Source organism: Nicotiana tabacum, chromosome 20 (genome assembly GCF_000715075.1).
Source record: "Nicotiana tabacum cultivar K326 chromosome 20, ASM71507v2, whole genome shotgun sequence".
NCBI lineage: Eukaryota > Viridiplantae > Streptophyta > Magnoliopsida > Solanales > Solanaceae > Nicotiana > Nicotiana tabacum.
In genome coordinates, this window is record NC_134099.1 from 99,428,976 (window position 1) to 99,444,572 (window position 15,597).

Here is a 15,597-nt window from a genome sequence, read left to right on the forward strand (position 1 = left end):
ATGCGATCTTATTCTATCATTGCTAATTGAACTCTTCTATTTTATTTTCTCGCAGATGGCGAGAACACGCACTGCATCTTCAGCTGGACAGCAACCAGAGCTCCCAGCGGCAGCTCCTATGAGGGGCAGAAGTCGAGGCCAAGGCCGTGCCAGAGGCCGAGGCAGGGGTAGGACTCAGCCCAGAGCTCGATCAGCAGCACTAGTAGCGGAGCCTCAGGTGGAGTTTGACGAGGAGGTTCCAGCCCAAGTTGTGCGTGTCGGACCAGCTCACGTCCTGGAGGGGTTCATCGCCACCCCAGTACGTCAGGATGCTTTGGTCCGTTTGGTGGGTCTTATGGAGAATGTGGCTCGGACCGGTACATTTCCTGTGGCATCAACCATCTCTCAAGATAGGGGAGGAGAATAGACTCCCGCTACTCACACTCTGGAGCAATGGCTTCCCAGTTTCAGACCTCAGCAGCCCAACTAGTTGGGGTAATTCAGCCGGGTGTTGCAGCACAAGCCGGTGATGGATCAGCTATGTTTTCTAAGGCTTTATGAAGATTGGATAGGTTTACTAAGCTCTTTCCAGTTCACTTCAGTGGTGCATCTTCAGAGGACCCCCTAGGATTATCTTGATAGCTGACATGAGGTGCTACAGAACATGGGTATAGTGGAGACCAATGGGGTCGATTTTGCTGCATTTCAGTTATCAGGTTCTGCCAAGAAGTGGTGGAGGGATTATGTGTTGACCAGACCAGTTGGGTCGCCTGCTCTTACTTGGGACCAGTTCTCTCAGCTATTTCTTGAGAAGTTCCTTCCTATCACTCATAGAGAGATCTACCGTAGGCAGTTCGAGTGCCTCCAATAGGGCAGTATGACCGTTACCCAGTATGAGACCCGCTTTGTGGACTTAGCCCATCATGTTATGCTTCTTCTTCCTACCGAGAGAGAGAGAGGGTGAGGAAGTTTATTGGGGGACTCGCTCATCCTATCAAGTTGCAAATGGTCAAGGAGACCGGGAGTGAGATTTATTTTCAGACGGCTGCCAATGTCACCAGGAGTATTGAGGATATTCTTTCACAAGAGAGAGGGCAGGGGTCTGATAAGAGGCCTCGTCATTCCGGTTTTAGTGATGCCTCATCCGGAGGTATGGGTACATTTGGTAAGGGTCATCCTCCCGGGCCATATCAGTCAGCACTTCACACATCCCACAGTGCTTCAGGGAGTCATGGTTCTTATGTGCCTCATTCTGGGAAGCTAGCCTACAGTGCACCGCCAGCTCCTATCGGTGCACCTCCTATTTAGAGTTACTACCGTGATCATCATGCCCGTTCGGGCTAGTCTCAATTTCAGCAGCCACAGCACCAAGATGGATGTTATAAATGTGGTAGTTTTGGACATATCAGGAGGACTTGTCCGAGATTATTGGGCGGCACGCCACAGCAGAGTTTCCGTGCTATGATTCCAGCATCGGTTGCATCATCGCCCCTCAGCCAGCTAGAGGTAGGGGTCAGGGAGCCAGTGGTAGAGGTCAGACTGCTAGAGGTAGAGGTTAGGATGTTAGAGGTGGAAGTCAGGCAGCTAGAAGTGGAGTCCATCCAGTAGGAGGTCATCCTAGAGATTAGTTCAAAGTGGTGGGGCCCAGCCCCGATGCTATGTCTTTCCAGCTAGGCCTGAGGCTGAGTCATCTGACGTGGTTATCATAGGTATGGTTTCAGTTTGTAGTAGAAATGCCTCAGTTCTATTTGATCCGGGTTCTACTTATTCATATGTGTCGTCCTATTTTGCTTCATATTTTATTATGCCTCGTGATTGTTTGAGTGCTCCTATGTATGTATCCACACCTGTGGGAGATTCTATTGGGGTAGATCGTGTTTATAATTTGTGTGTGGTTACCATTGGGAGTTTTGAGACTAGTGTAGATCTTCTACTTCTCGATATGGTTGATTTTGATGTCATTTTGGGTATGGATTAGTTGTCACCTTATCATGTTATATTGGATTGTCATGCCAAGACGGTGACCTTAGCCTTTCCGGGGTTGCCTCGATTAGAATGGAGAGGGACTCCTGGCCATTCTACCAGCAGGGTTATCTCTCATGTGAAGGCTCGACATATGGTCGAGAAGAGGTGTCTAACTTATTTGGCTTATGTCCGTGATTCTAGTGCGGAGGTTCCTTCCATGGATTCAGTACTAGTTGTTTGTGAGTCTCCAAAGGTGTCTCCTGCAGATCTGTCGGGGATGCCACCCGACAGAGATATTGACTTCTGCATTGATTTAGCCCCAGGCACTCAGCCTATTTTTTTTGCCATACCGTATGGCCCCGCCAGAGTTGAAAGAATTGAAGGAGCAATTGCAAGATTTTCTTAATAAGGGCTTCATTAGACCTAGTGTCTCGCCCTAGGGTGTGCCTGTGTTGTTTGTGAAGAAGAATGATGGATTGATGAGGATGTGCATAAATTATCAGTAGCACCATCAAGAACAAGTATCCATTGCCGAAAATTGATGACTTATTTGATCAGCTTCAGGGTACCAAAGTGTTTTCGGAGATTGATTTGAGGTCTGGCTACCATCAGTTGAAGATTAGGGCATACGATGTCCCCAAGACAGCTTTTCGAACTCGTTATGGGCATTACGAGTTTCTAGTGATGACATTTGGACTGAGAAATGCCCTAGTAGAATTTATGGATTTGATGAACTGGGTGTTCAAGCCCTATTTGGATTCCTTTGTGATTGTGTTTATTGATGATATTTTGATCTACTCCCGCAATCGAGAGGAGCATGACCAGCACCTTCGGATCGTTCTTCAGACTCTGAGAGACAGCCAGTTATATGCTAAGTTTTCAAAATGCAAGTTTTGGTTGAGCTCAATCGCTTTCTTAGGAAACGTTGTGCCAATAGAGGGTATTCAAGTGGATCCTAAGAAGATTGAGGTAGTTAAGAACTGGCCTAAACCCACTTCAGCTACAGGAGATCCGGAATTTCTTATGATTGGCGGGTTATTATCGTCGGTTCGTGGAGGGGGTTTTATCTATAGCAGCCCCGTTGACCAGGTTGACCCAAAAGGGTGCCCCGTTCAGATGGTCAGGCGAGTATAAGGCGAGCTTTCAGAAGCTCAAGACTACTTTAACTATGGCGCCAGTATTGGTGTTGCCCATAGGTTCATGATCTTATACGGTATATTGTGATGCATTGCGTATTGGACTTGGTGCAGTATTGATGCAGGGAGGCAAAGTGATTGCATATGCGTCGCGGCAGCTGAAGGTTTGCGAGAAGAATTACCCTGTTCATGACTTAGAGTTGGCAGCCATTGTTCATGCACTGAAGATTTGGAGGCATTATCTTTATGGCATATCGTGTGTGGTATTCACGGATCATCGAAGTTTGCAGTATTTGTTCAAGCAAAATGATCTTAATTTGAGACAGAGAAGGTGGTTGGAGCTATTAAAAGACTATGATATCACCATCTTGTATCATCTCGGGAAGGCCAATGTGGTGGCCGATGCTTTGAGTAGGAAGTCAGTGAGTATGGGAAGCCTTGTGTTTATTCCAATAGGTGAGAGACCGTTTGTATTAGATGTTCATGCCTTAGCCAATCAGTTCGTGAGGTTGGATGTTTCTGAGCCCAGTCGTATTCTAGCTTATACCATCGATTGGTCTTCATTATTTGAGCGCATCAGGGAGCGACAGTATGATGACCTTCATTTGCTTGTCCTTAGGGACACAGTGTGGCACGGAGATGCCAAGCAGGTTACGGTTGGAGATGATGGAGTTTTAAGGATGTAGGGTCGTGTTTGTGTGCCTAATGTAGATGGACTTCGTGAGTTGATTCTTGAGGAGGCCCACAGTTCCCCATATTCTATTCATCCGGGTTCCACCAAGATGTATCAGGACTTGTGACGGCATTATTGGTGGAGGAGGATGAAGAAGGATATAGTTACATATGTAGCTCAGTGTCTAAATTGTCAGTAGGTAAAGTATGAGTATCAGAGACCTGGTGGTTTGCATCAGAAGATAGAGATTCCTGAGTGGAAGTGGGAGCGTATCACTATGGATTTCATTGTTAGACTCTCACGGACTCAGAGGAAGTTTGATGCAGTTTGGGTCATTGTGGATAGGCTGACCAAGTCGGCACAGTTCATTCTTGTGGCAGTCACCTATTCTTCAGAGAGGTTGGCAAAGATTTATATCTGCGAGATCCTTTTGTGCCCGTGTCTATCATTTCTGATCGAGGTACGCAATTCACCTTGCATTTCTGGATGGAAGTACAGTGTGAGTTGGGCACGCAGGTTGAGCTGAGCATAGCATTTCATCCTCGGACGGATGGATAGTCCGAGCACACTATTCAGATATTGGAGGATATGCTTCGCGCTTGTGTTATTGACTTCGGAGGCTCTTAGGATCAGTTCTTGCCACTTGCGGAGTTTGCCTATAGCAACAGCTACCAGTCGAGCATTCAGATGGCTCCCTATGTAGCATTATACGGTAGGCGGTGTCGATCGCCAGTTGGATGGTTCGAGCCGGGGGAGGCTCGATTATTGGGTATGTATTTGGTATAGGATACCTTAGATAAGGTTAAGATCATTTAGGATAGACTTTACACAGCTCACTCCAGGCAGAAGAGTTATGCCGACTGTAAGGTTCGTGATGTTGCATTCATGGTCCGAGAGAGAGTGTTGCTCCGGGTGTCACCCATGAAGGATGTGATGACTTTTGGAAAGAATGGCAAGTTGAGCCCTAGGTACATCGGACCTTTTGAGATTCTTCAGTGAGTGGGTGAGGTGGCTTACAAGCTCGCATTTCCACCTAGTTTGTCAGCAGTTCATTCGGTATTCCATGTGTCCATGCCTAGAAGTACCATGGTGATCCGTCTCATGTGCTAGATTTCAACTCTGTCCAATTGGATAAGGATTTGACTTATAAGGAGGAGCCGGTGGCTATTCTAGCCCGGCAGGTTCGCCAGTTGAGATCAAAGAGTTATCCTTCAATTCGAGTGCAGTGGAGAGGTCAGCCCATCGAGAAAGCTACTTAGGAGTCTAAGTCGGACATGTGGAGTAGATATCCATACCTTTTCTCCAGTCCAGGTACTTTTCTATGTCCGTTCGAGGATGAACGTTTATTTTATAGGTGAGGAATGTGATGACCAGATAGGTCATCTCGTGTTTTAAAACCCAATTCTGTGTTCCAAAGCCATAAATATCTCATCTTAGCCTTCTTCAACTTGCGTGCATGGTCCGGATGTTTTTTTAGAAGGCTTATATGTTAAAAGCTGATAAAAATAAGAATTTTTACCTTACAATTAATTTGAGTTGACTTCGGTCAACGTTTTGAATAAACAAACTCGAATTCATATTTTGACGGTCCCGGTGGGTCCGTATCATAATTTGCGACTTGGGCGTATGTCACGAATCAAATTCCGAGGCCCCTAGCTCGAGATATGAATTTTTGTTGAAAATTGAAAGTTTGAAAGTTTGAAAGTTTAATAATTTTTAAGAATTGGCTGATGTTTGGCCAGGTTGATACCGGGTCCGTATTTTGGTTCTGGAGTCCAGTACAAGCCCATTATTAATTTTTGACTTGTCTGTGAAATTTGGTGAGAAACGGAGTTAGTTTGACGTGATTCGGACATTCGATTGTGAAAATAGAAGTTTTAAAGTTTTCTTGAAAATTTCATTTGATTTGGTGCTCAATTCGTAGTTCTAGGTGTTATTTTGGAGATTTGATCGCGCGAGCGAGTTCGTATGATATTTTTGGACTTGTGTGCATGTTTGGTTTGAAGTCCCGAGGGCTGGGTGGTTTTGGATAGGCTATGGGGGGATTAAACTTAGAAAAAATCTGGTTTTCTGCAGCTTCTGGTTTCCTTCTTTGCATTCGCGAAGGTACTCTCGCGAACGCAAAGTGTGAGCTGGGCTGGGGATGGTTTAGTTCTATGCGAACGCGAAGCCTTGGTCGCGAATGCGGAGCACTGGGGGGGTCTGCTCTTTGCAAACGCGATCGGCAACACGCGAACACGTAGAGTTATTGGAGGTCGGTTGGGGACTTGACCACTGTTCTATGCGAATGCGATGCGGGTATGGCGAACGCGGAGGCTAGGGGGATAAGTCTATGCGAACACGTAGATCAACTCATGATCGCGTAAGCCACTCGGGAAGTGTTCACGCAAACACGATGAACACTGACGCCCAGTGATAAAACAGTCCCATTATGGGATTTTGCCATTCTTTCAAAATTTCAAAACTACAAGACCTAGAGGCGATATTTTCAAGAGATTTTCTTCCCCAACTTGTTGGTAAGTGATTCTAACCTATTTTCTTTCAATTACCCATTACATTTCATGAATTTTCAACCTAAAATCTAGGATTTTCAAGGTGGAAATTGAGGTTTTTGTTAGAATTAGGGATTTTTGTAAAATTGGAATTTAGATCTCGAATTGAGGTAGGATTTCGAAATAAATTACATAATTGGGCTGGGGATGACTGGTAAATAGATTTTGGTCCGAACCTCGAGTTTTGACCAAGCAGGCCCGGGGTTGATTTTTGACTTTTGGGGGGAAAGTTTGGAAAATCTAAATTTGTGCGTTGTAGTTGATTCCTTTAGCAATAGTTGATGTTATTGAGTTAATTGTGGCTAAATACGAGTGGTTTGGAGGCAGATTCTAGGGAAAAGCCCTGGTAGAGCTTTGAATTGACTGTGGAGTAAGGTAAGTGTTGTGTCTAACCTTGACTTGAGGAAATTAGGAACCCTCAGACTATGTGCTATGTGAACTTCATGTGAGCGGCGTATATGCAAGGTGATAGGTGCTTATACGCCGCCGAATTATTTATTTTTTCTAATTTTTTCCGTTTTTCCTTAATTGTTTCCTTCCCCATCCTAGTTGTTATATGCTCTAAATGCTTTTCATGTTTAACTGCTACCTTCTAATCAATATCTTCTCATGTTGGTGATGTTAGCTATTTTCATAGTTTCACGAATACCTGCTATTTGCTTAAATTGACTTGCTTGCATCTTCTCATTGTAAATTGATGGATTGGTCTCGTTGTGTAGTATTACTTGTGTAGATTCTTATATTGTACGAGGTTTCCTTTTCGGTTCAGCTTGATATTTATTGATCGTAAAGGTTTTGTGGTTTGAACTGTTGATTTGACTGTGCACCCGTACATTCTTTAAATTAAATACTGCAAGTGTATTTAGCTTTTCATCAATTTTAATTTTTCTTTCTCTATGTACACATTCTTTAATATGTTTCTGACAATTTTATTTTTCAACTTCAACTCAAATTTTTTGAATTAGCTATCCGTTTTTATCATATTTAATTGATTCGTACCTCATAAAGCAAGTTATTTTGTTTCTCATATTCTTAAACAAAGAAATCTTCGAAGGCAAGTGGAGCAAAGTTCAAGACTCAGTATAAAATGGACCCACTTCTCTATCCTTTTTCACTTAAATAGTATATTTATATTTAAAACCATGACTGAGCGCTTAACCAGCACATGATGTGATGTGCCCTTACCATTAGATCAAAGTCATGAATTATTTTTATTGAACTCATTAGTATATGTGTTTTATGAAAAAAGTTTAAGGGCCTTTTAATATTTTTGGTTTTAGGCCACCCAATTTGTTGAGTCGCCCCTACATTCCCAAAAAAAAAAATCATATCTATAATAGATAGATATCACTTAAACAATTTGGGACAAGAAGATACAAAACCTTAGAATATCTGAAGCAATATATGTAATAATAATAATAATAATAATAATAATAATAATAATAATAATAATAATAATAATAATAATAATAATAATAATAATAATAGCCTTAATTTGGACTACAAAATCTTGAGCTAATTAAAAAATTTAGAGAACAAATTATTGTACGTATAAAAAAGAGTGATGGTGTCTCAATAAAGCAGCATGCAAGTGTTAAATGGTCCAACAGCCTTTTAATTGCTGCCTGAGCCTTTAGAAATGGCTTTTTAGTACTCTGTGGGCCAATTATTGTTCTTTTATTCTTTCTTTTTCTCTTCTCAAAGGTTGCTCAGCTTTGGGTCATCGTTTTTGCATTTTGTTTAATACAATAAGAGGTAGATTGCATTACAGAAAATAATACGCATTAGCTTTGTGTATTAGTAATATCTTGTTTGGTATATTTTTCAGTATATATATTACAAGCATTAGTTATACATCCTATTTGGTATTATCCTATATATAGCTAATACATAGCAAACCATGGTATTAGTAATACCAAGGCTATTAATGCATATATTTGCATAATTAAAGACAAAATTATCCTTAAAATCCCTTAAAGCTAAATAATATAAAGGGCATTTTTGTAAATAACTAATTTTTTTAAAAATTATGCAATGTATTTTAATTTTTAATACATCATACTAAATAATGAATAAAAATAATCTCTGCATAATCAATACTTTCATTACTAACTCATGCATTTTGTTCTTGTTAATTGCTTCTTCTTTTTTAATAATAGAATATAAGAGGATTGGTCGTTGATTTAGGTCACAAATTACAAGCATATCATATGGGATCCACTTGCACAACCATTGAGTAATTAAAAATTTTTAGCATTAAACTCATTGTATTATTAAAATTATCAACCGTCGCCGGTAGGCTACATGTCAACTTGCACAACCATTGCGTAATAGCCGCTCGAAAGATACTATTAGTAGTAATTAACAAAGAAGATGATGATTCCATAAGCTCCGAATAAGTCATACTACATAATATTATCATTGAATTTTTCAGTTGTCTGGTTGAAATCAATCGACCTAGATACTTTTAACTTATAGTCCCTAAACCCTTCTTATGTTGAAATCCACCCATATGAGAACTCATCCTGTTATGTACGGACTCATTTTTAGGTCATGTAAGTGAAAATATTTATTGTTTATGAGTGACGCTAGACTTGGATCTAAGAACCAATTTCGATATCATATTAAATTGTGTCTATGTGACCACCTATTAGCAAGAATGAGAAGAGGTTAAAGTTTCAATATTTTATCCCAATTTTTGCAAAATGTATAAGATTGGTGAAAGTGGGAAAAAATGTTTCTTTTAATATTAAAACTGATACTAAATATGTGAGTGCTTTTCTAATACTTGCTGGCATTAAATGTTTAAGCTTTAAAATATGCTAAAACTGAAATTAAATATGTTATTTTTGGAATAAACCAAGAATGCTACTATTTATACAAATAATCTTAAATAAGTGATATGACATGTAAAAATCCCTAGTATCTGTTGTATGTATGGGTATCAATTACTAAAGCAATGAGTTCTCGAATGTAAAGGAGGAACACAAGAACTATGATTTGTTTCTCAAGCCTTTCACTTTCACTTTCTTGTTGGGCCAGGAAGAGAAAACAAACAGCAGAAAGAAGTTTTTAAAAAAGAAAAAACAGAATCTTGCGTATGGAAAGGTGATAGAATCCATCGGATCTTCTACTGTAAATGACATGCAATGAGAGAATATGGAAATTGAGAGAGAAGAAGAAGAATTGTTACTGTTCGATTGATTTCAATACAAAAGGAAGGGGTTATTTTATATTGTTGGTTAGTGGTTGACAGTTGTACCTAACTAACCACTTAACTGACTAACCTCCTCTAATTACACAATACACACACATATACTGTTGTACATATACGAATACAGCTATGTATTCAATATTCTCCCTCAAGCAGGAGGGTGAAAAGGATCAAATACTCCGAGCTTGGATAAAAAGAAATAATGTTGTGTTGAACCAAGGCCTTTTGTCATTAAATCAGCTAGTTGTAGGCTTGTAGGATTGTAGTGAGGACTGATCAATCCTACCTTGATCTTTTCACGAACGAAATGGCAATCGATCTCGATGTATTTGGTTCGCTCGTAGAATATTGGATTGGCAGCTATTTGTAAAGCTGCATTGCTATTACAATACAAATTGACTGGAACATCAACTGCAACTTGCAACTCCTTGAGCAATCCTAGTACCCCAAGTAATTTCTGCAGCTACTGTTGCAAGACTGTGATACTCAGCCTCTGCTGAACTCCTGCTAATTGTAGGTTGCTTCTTTGATTTCCACGAGAGCAGGGAATCCCCAAGTTTGACAATTTAACCAGTTACTGATCTCCTGGTGTTTGGACACCCTACCCAATCAGAGTCACAATATACAGAAAGGTGATTTATGGGAGAGTTATGCAGAAGAATACCAAGGCCTAAGGCACCTTTAACATATCTGACCACTCGCACAACTGCATCCCAATGGGATTGTTTGGGATGCTGCATAAATTGACTTAATACCTGGACTGCAAAACATAAATCTGGTCTGGTAACTGTTAGGTAAAGAAGCTTTCCAATGAGTCTTTGTTAGCTTCCTACATCCTGCAATTTTGCATCTCCAGCATGCCCAACATGTGTGTCATAATCAATGGTTGTTAACTTCTGATTGAGCTCTACAAGTGTGTTAATAGGTTTAGCAGCTGCAAGTCCAACATATGATATTAATTGAAGTGCATACTTCCTTTGAGTAAGAAGCACTCCTTTGTTTGACCTCAAAACTTCAATCTCGAGAAAATACCTAAGTTTGCCTAGATCTTTCACCTTGAATGAACTATGTAATGTCTGTTTGGATACCTCTACAAGAACAGGATTGTTTCCAGTGATGAGCAAGTCGTCTACATAGACTAAGATAATGACAATATTTGATCCATCCCTTTTTATGAACAATGAGTGATCATAAGGACTTTGTGTATAACTAGATGCTAATAGTGCCTCAGTTAATTTAATATTTCACTGTCTTGAAGCCTACTTTAACCCATACAAAGATTTCAGCAGCCTACATACCTTCTGCTCCCCCTGCTTGTGGAACCCTTGAGGCAAGCACCTGTAGACCTCTTCATAAAGATCACTCTGCAAGAAAGCATTATTTGCATCCATTTGGAATAGATTCCATCCCTTAGAGGCTGCTATACTGATGATGGTCTTGACAGTGACCATCTTTGCAACAGAAGAGAATGTTTCATGATAGTCCAACCCATCCTGCTGTGTGTAACCTTTTGCTACCAGCCTTGCTTTAAACCTTTCTACTTCCCCATTTGCCTTATATTTAATTTTGAACACCCATTTTGAGCCTATAGCTTTCTTCCCGGGAGGAAGATCTACCACTTCCCGGGTTACATTATCTTCAAGTGCTTTAATTTTTACTTCCATTACTTCTACCCAAGCTTTGCCAAGACAAGCTTCTTTGAAGGACTTAGGTTCAGTAGGTTCTAAGTACGATCCTAAAAAGGATTTGTAGTTCTTAGAAAGGTGATCATAGGTGATGAAATTGGAGATAGTGTAGGGTGTATCCTTGGTTGATTTGACTGTATTACATAATCTTTGAGCCAAATAGAAGATTTGGAAGTTCTGCCAGACTTTCTAGTATTCACTGCAGGTATAAGATGTTCTTGATGTGTTTGTTCTTCAGCTGGTGTTCCCACTGAGTAAGGTGCTAGTTCTACTTAGTTTGCATCTAATACTTCAGCATGGTCTGCATCTGGTTCCTGCAAGAGTAGTGCAGGAGATTCTACTTGGGGCTCTAGTGTGGCTGAAGGTGGAACTGCTGGTGGTGATACAGGTGGTTCTGACGCAGCTTATTCAACAAATGAATTGTGGCAGGAGCATTGCTACAATGTGGAGTATTGCTATGATCAGGCTGAGTTGTCTCTTCAGGAGTAACCCCTCACTGGCTCACAAGGAAACATATCTTCATTTGCATATGTTTCTTCTTTAAATGGAAAGAGATGTTCTTTGAATGTGACATCTCTACTCACTATTACTCTTTTAGAGTCTAAGTCATATAACTTATACCCCTTTTGAGTCTCTGAGTATCCTATAAGGACACATTTCTTTGCTCTAATTGTAAATTTATCTCCTCTTGGTAGGTTGCTTGCAAAACATAAACAACCAAATACCTTTAGATGGTCCAGCTTGGCAGGTTTGTTATGCAACATCTCATAAGGACACTTCTTTTCCAAAGCCTCAGTAGGCAATTTGTTAATCAAATATACAGCAGTTTTGATACAGTCTCCCCAGAATCTAAGTGGTATTGAACTCTAAAATTTCAGAGCCCTTGCAACTTGTAAAATGTATATGTTTTCTTTCCATAAATTTATTTTGCCGTGGAGTGTATGGGAAACTGCTTTGATGTATGATTCCAAGGGAAGCCAATAATTCATTACACTGAGAGTTAAAGAATTCAGCACTATTATATGTCATCAGCACCTTAATTCCAACATCAAACTGATTTCTTATCATTGCAACAAAGTTCCTTATTTGTGCGACTCCGTATGAGGACCTCCTTCTCTTCTGTCCGCTCTCCATTCACACGATTCTCAAAGTAGAGGAGACAATAGCTACTTCACATTTAGACTGAATCAAGCATACTTAAGGGTACCTATATAGTCATCCACAATAGTGACAAAGTAATATTTTCTATCATAGGTAGGAACTTTGTGAGGCCCTCACATATCAAGATGGACTAATTGAAAATAGCAAGTAGATTTACTATTGCTAATAGGAAATTTTAACCTACATTTCTTAGCCAAAGGACAAACTTCACAGTTTTGTTGAACCTGAGAATCAACGTTATTCCTAATAGTTGGTATATTCTACATTGCCTTTGTTGATGCATGTCTTAGTCTCAGATGCCAAAGCTCACTGTTAATTCCTTGATGCACAAAAAATCCTATTGCTGCTAGTGTTATTATGTTTTCCTTTAGTAGAAACAATTCATTGTGCTCTTTACCAATTTCTATCACCCTGCCACTATAAAGATCCTGAAATATACAAAAAATCAGGGAAAAGTGATAGAACACCACAGATTTTCGGTGAGTTTAGACACTGATATATAGTAGATTGAACTTAAAATTTTGCACATACAACACATTCCTCACTTTCTTATTTTTTAATATAGTTGTATTTCATGTGTTAGTGATTTTGACTTGTTTCCTGTAGGCACCTGCACTCCTTGTCTCCCAGCACTTTTAACATCCTTTAGAACATCCTTGCAGTAGGTGACATGATAAGTTGCCCCTGAATCTATCATCCAATCACACATATCTATACTAGACAATAGAGAAATTATACATGTCATATTTGTAGAACATTCCCCTGCATTAGGCTTTGACAGCAGATTGACCAATTGTTTGTACTGCTCTTCTGTAAAAAATGGCTTGGTGTTTGAATTGTTGGCATTGTTCTTTCTTCCTTTGCAGTAGTTGTATTTGCATCATTATTGGCATATGCCTTTCCTCCAGCTGTCTGATTCTTCTTTTTTGATTTTGAAATCAGGTAGATATCCAATTATCTTAAAGCAAGTCTCCTTCAGATGCCCTTTATACCTACAATACTCACATATTAAGCTAGGTTTTCTAGGTCTAAAGTCTTGACATTTTTCTGCTAACATTGTGAGTGGATCTCTATGCGTATCTGTGACACCTAAGGTCCTCTAACTCTCCTCTGGACTAACTATAGCATACGCCTCATTAATAGTCAGAACTGGACTTTTTGCCAACACATTATTGCGTATATTGCTGTAACTTTTATTTAATCTCATAAGAAATTGCAACAGCCTTATGTTTTTCAAATGATCTACAGAAGGTCTAGATTTCTCACAATCACAAGAGGGCAAAGGGGATAATACATCAAGTTAATCCCATAAATCCTTCATTTTCGAATAATAGCTGGTGACAGAATCCATACCTTGCCTTAGAGTCGCAATTGCACTCCACAGATGATAAATTTTGGTGAGATTAGATCTGTCAAATCTCTCCTGAAAATCGCTCCAAACTTTCTTCGCATTTGACGTGTACACAATACTCTGCATCAATTCACTTGATACGGTGCTTCCAATCCATGACAACACAATAGCATTGCATTTTTTCCATTGCTCTGCCAATTCTCTTTTGTAATTATTTTTTACACAAGTACCATCTACAAAACCAAGCTTGCTCTTTCCTCGTAGTGCTAACTTCATCGCTCTTCTCCAAAGGGCATATTTTTCTGGTCCTGTAAGTTTGAGCGGTATCAATACGAGTCCTGGAGCATCTCCAACTTGTAAAAATAGCGGATGATTGTGGTTAAGCGAAGCAACATCATTTTCGTCCATGGCTGCTCAAAAAATAAGCTTTGTTAGTGCTTTGTTCCTGATTACCGGCGGAGCTTAGATCTGAGCTGTAAATCCTAAGACCGGTGCTCTGATACCATGATAGAATCCATCGGATCTTCTACTGTAAATGACATGCAATGAGAGAAGATGGAAATTGAGGGAGAAGAAGAAGAAAAACTGTTATTGTTCGATTGATTTCGACACAAAGGGAAGGGGTTGTTTTATATTGTTGGTTAGTGGTTGAAAGGTATACCTAACTAACCACTTAATCGACTAACCTCCTCTAATTATACAATACATACATATACGGCTGTACACAGCTATGTATTCAATAAAAGGGGAGAAAAGATTATTGTCTACTTTTATTTTGACAAAGATAGATTTTAGTTTTGGGTGGGACGTGGGGTCTGTTGAAGAGAAGACATTTGCACTGTTGCCACCCTTTTACACAGAAAAGGTTGGCGTTGTAGTGACTTTCCTAGACCAGGGAGCTAGGCACAACTTTGTGACTTTTGCTTAAAAGATGGGTCCTTGATTGAAACAACTAAGGATTTGAAATTTTGAATGGCCCCTCATTTATAACCCTCACGTATTCACGTGAACCCATAGAATTCTCCAACGTTGTTTAGGTACGACAATAATTATTCGTATTTCTGGTTAATTTAAGTTGATCCAATACACTTTCGACTTCATATTGTTTTCAGGACTCATTTTACGCCACAACAGCATTGAGATCGGGAAATTTGATTATTATAGTATATGCAGCTCATGAGCTTAGATAGGAGTAATTTACTAATTAAGTTACCGGTTGTATAGTTTGAATAATGATTACTTTTCACATCCAGGAAAATATTATATTATAGAAAACTACCAATTATGTCCATTTATAAGTAGCTTATTACAAGAATTAGTCAATTCATAAAATATTACTAATATTAGTCAATTAACTATTTGTGGCAAAACAAAGTTAAATTTTTGTTTTCTTTTGAGTGGGTGCTATTAGAATAGATTGGGTACATCTTAAGGAGCTTGAATCTCAGTTTTGGGATGATTTGGTGGAGTTTTGAGTTGGTTTGAATTGAAAATTCGAAGTTGAAGATGAACACACACAAAAAAATGATATGCATATCGCACTGTGTATCATATTTATATCAAATTTGTATCACATGTATATCCATGTATACTTGTGTGTGAGATACATGCGTGATACATGTTTGATACATGTGTCGCAGAAGAATTTTTTTGAACTCGATTTTAACTACGAATTCTGATACCAAATCAGTCTAAATCACCTCCAATCTTCCTTAAATTTTGTATATTGACTCATCTATGTGTTTTCAATAAATTTCAACCATATCCATTGAATAACGTCCTTTTTTGCTTAGATTTTTGGAAATCGTGTATTATAAATAAAGTTTTTTGTATTTCAACGCCTTATTTGCTACCCCATCCATGAAATTTCTTTTCCGTCTT

The 15,597-nt window shown here is 39.4% G+C and overlaps 1 long non-coding RNA gene across 1 annotated transcript; it reads right to left on the bottom strand.

The window, feature by feature from the left end:
- Positions 1 to 9,471: 9,471 nt before the first annotated feature.
- On the bottom strand, positions 9,472 to 14,512 carry LOC107794980 (uncharacterized). Its single transcript, XR_012704150.1, has 2 exons — positions 13,719 to 14,512; positions 9,472 to 13,357 (listed from the first exon to the last, which is right to left on the bottom strand). It is a non-coding gene; the product is annotated as an uncharacterized LOC107794980 (long non-coding RNA).
- Positions 14,513 to 15,597: the final 1,085 nt, after the last annotated feature.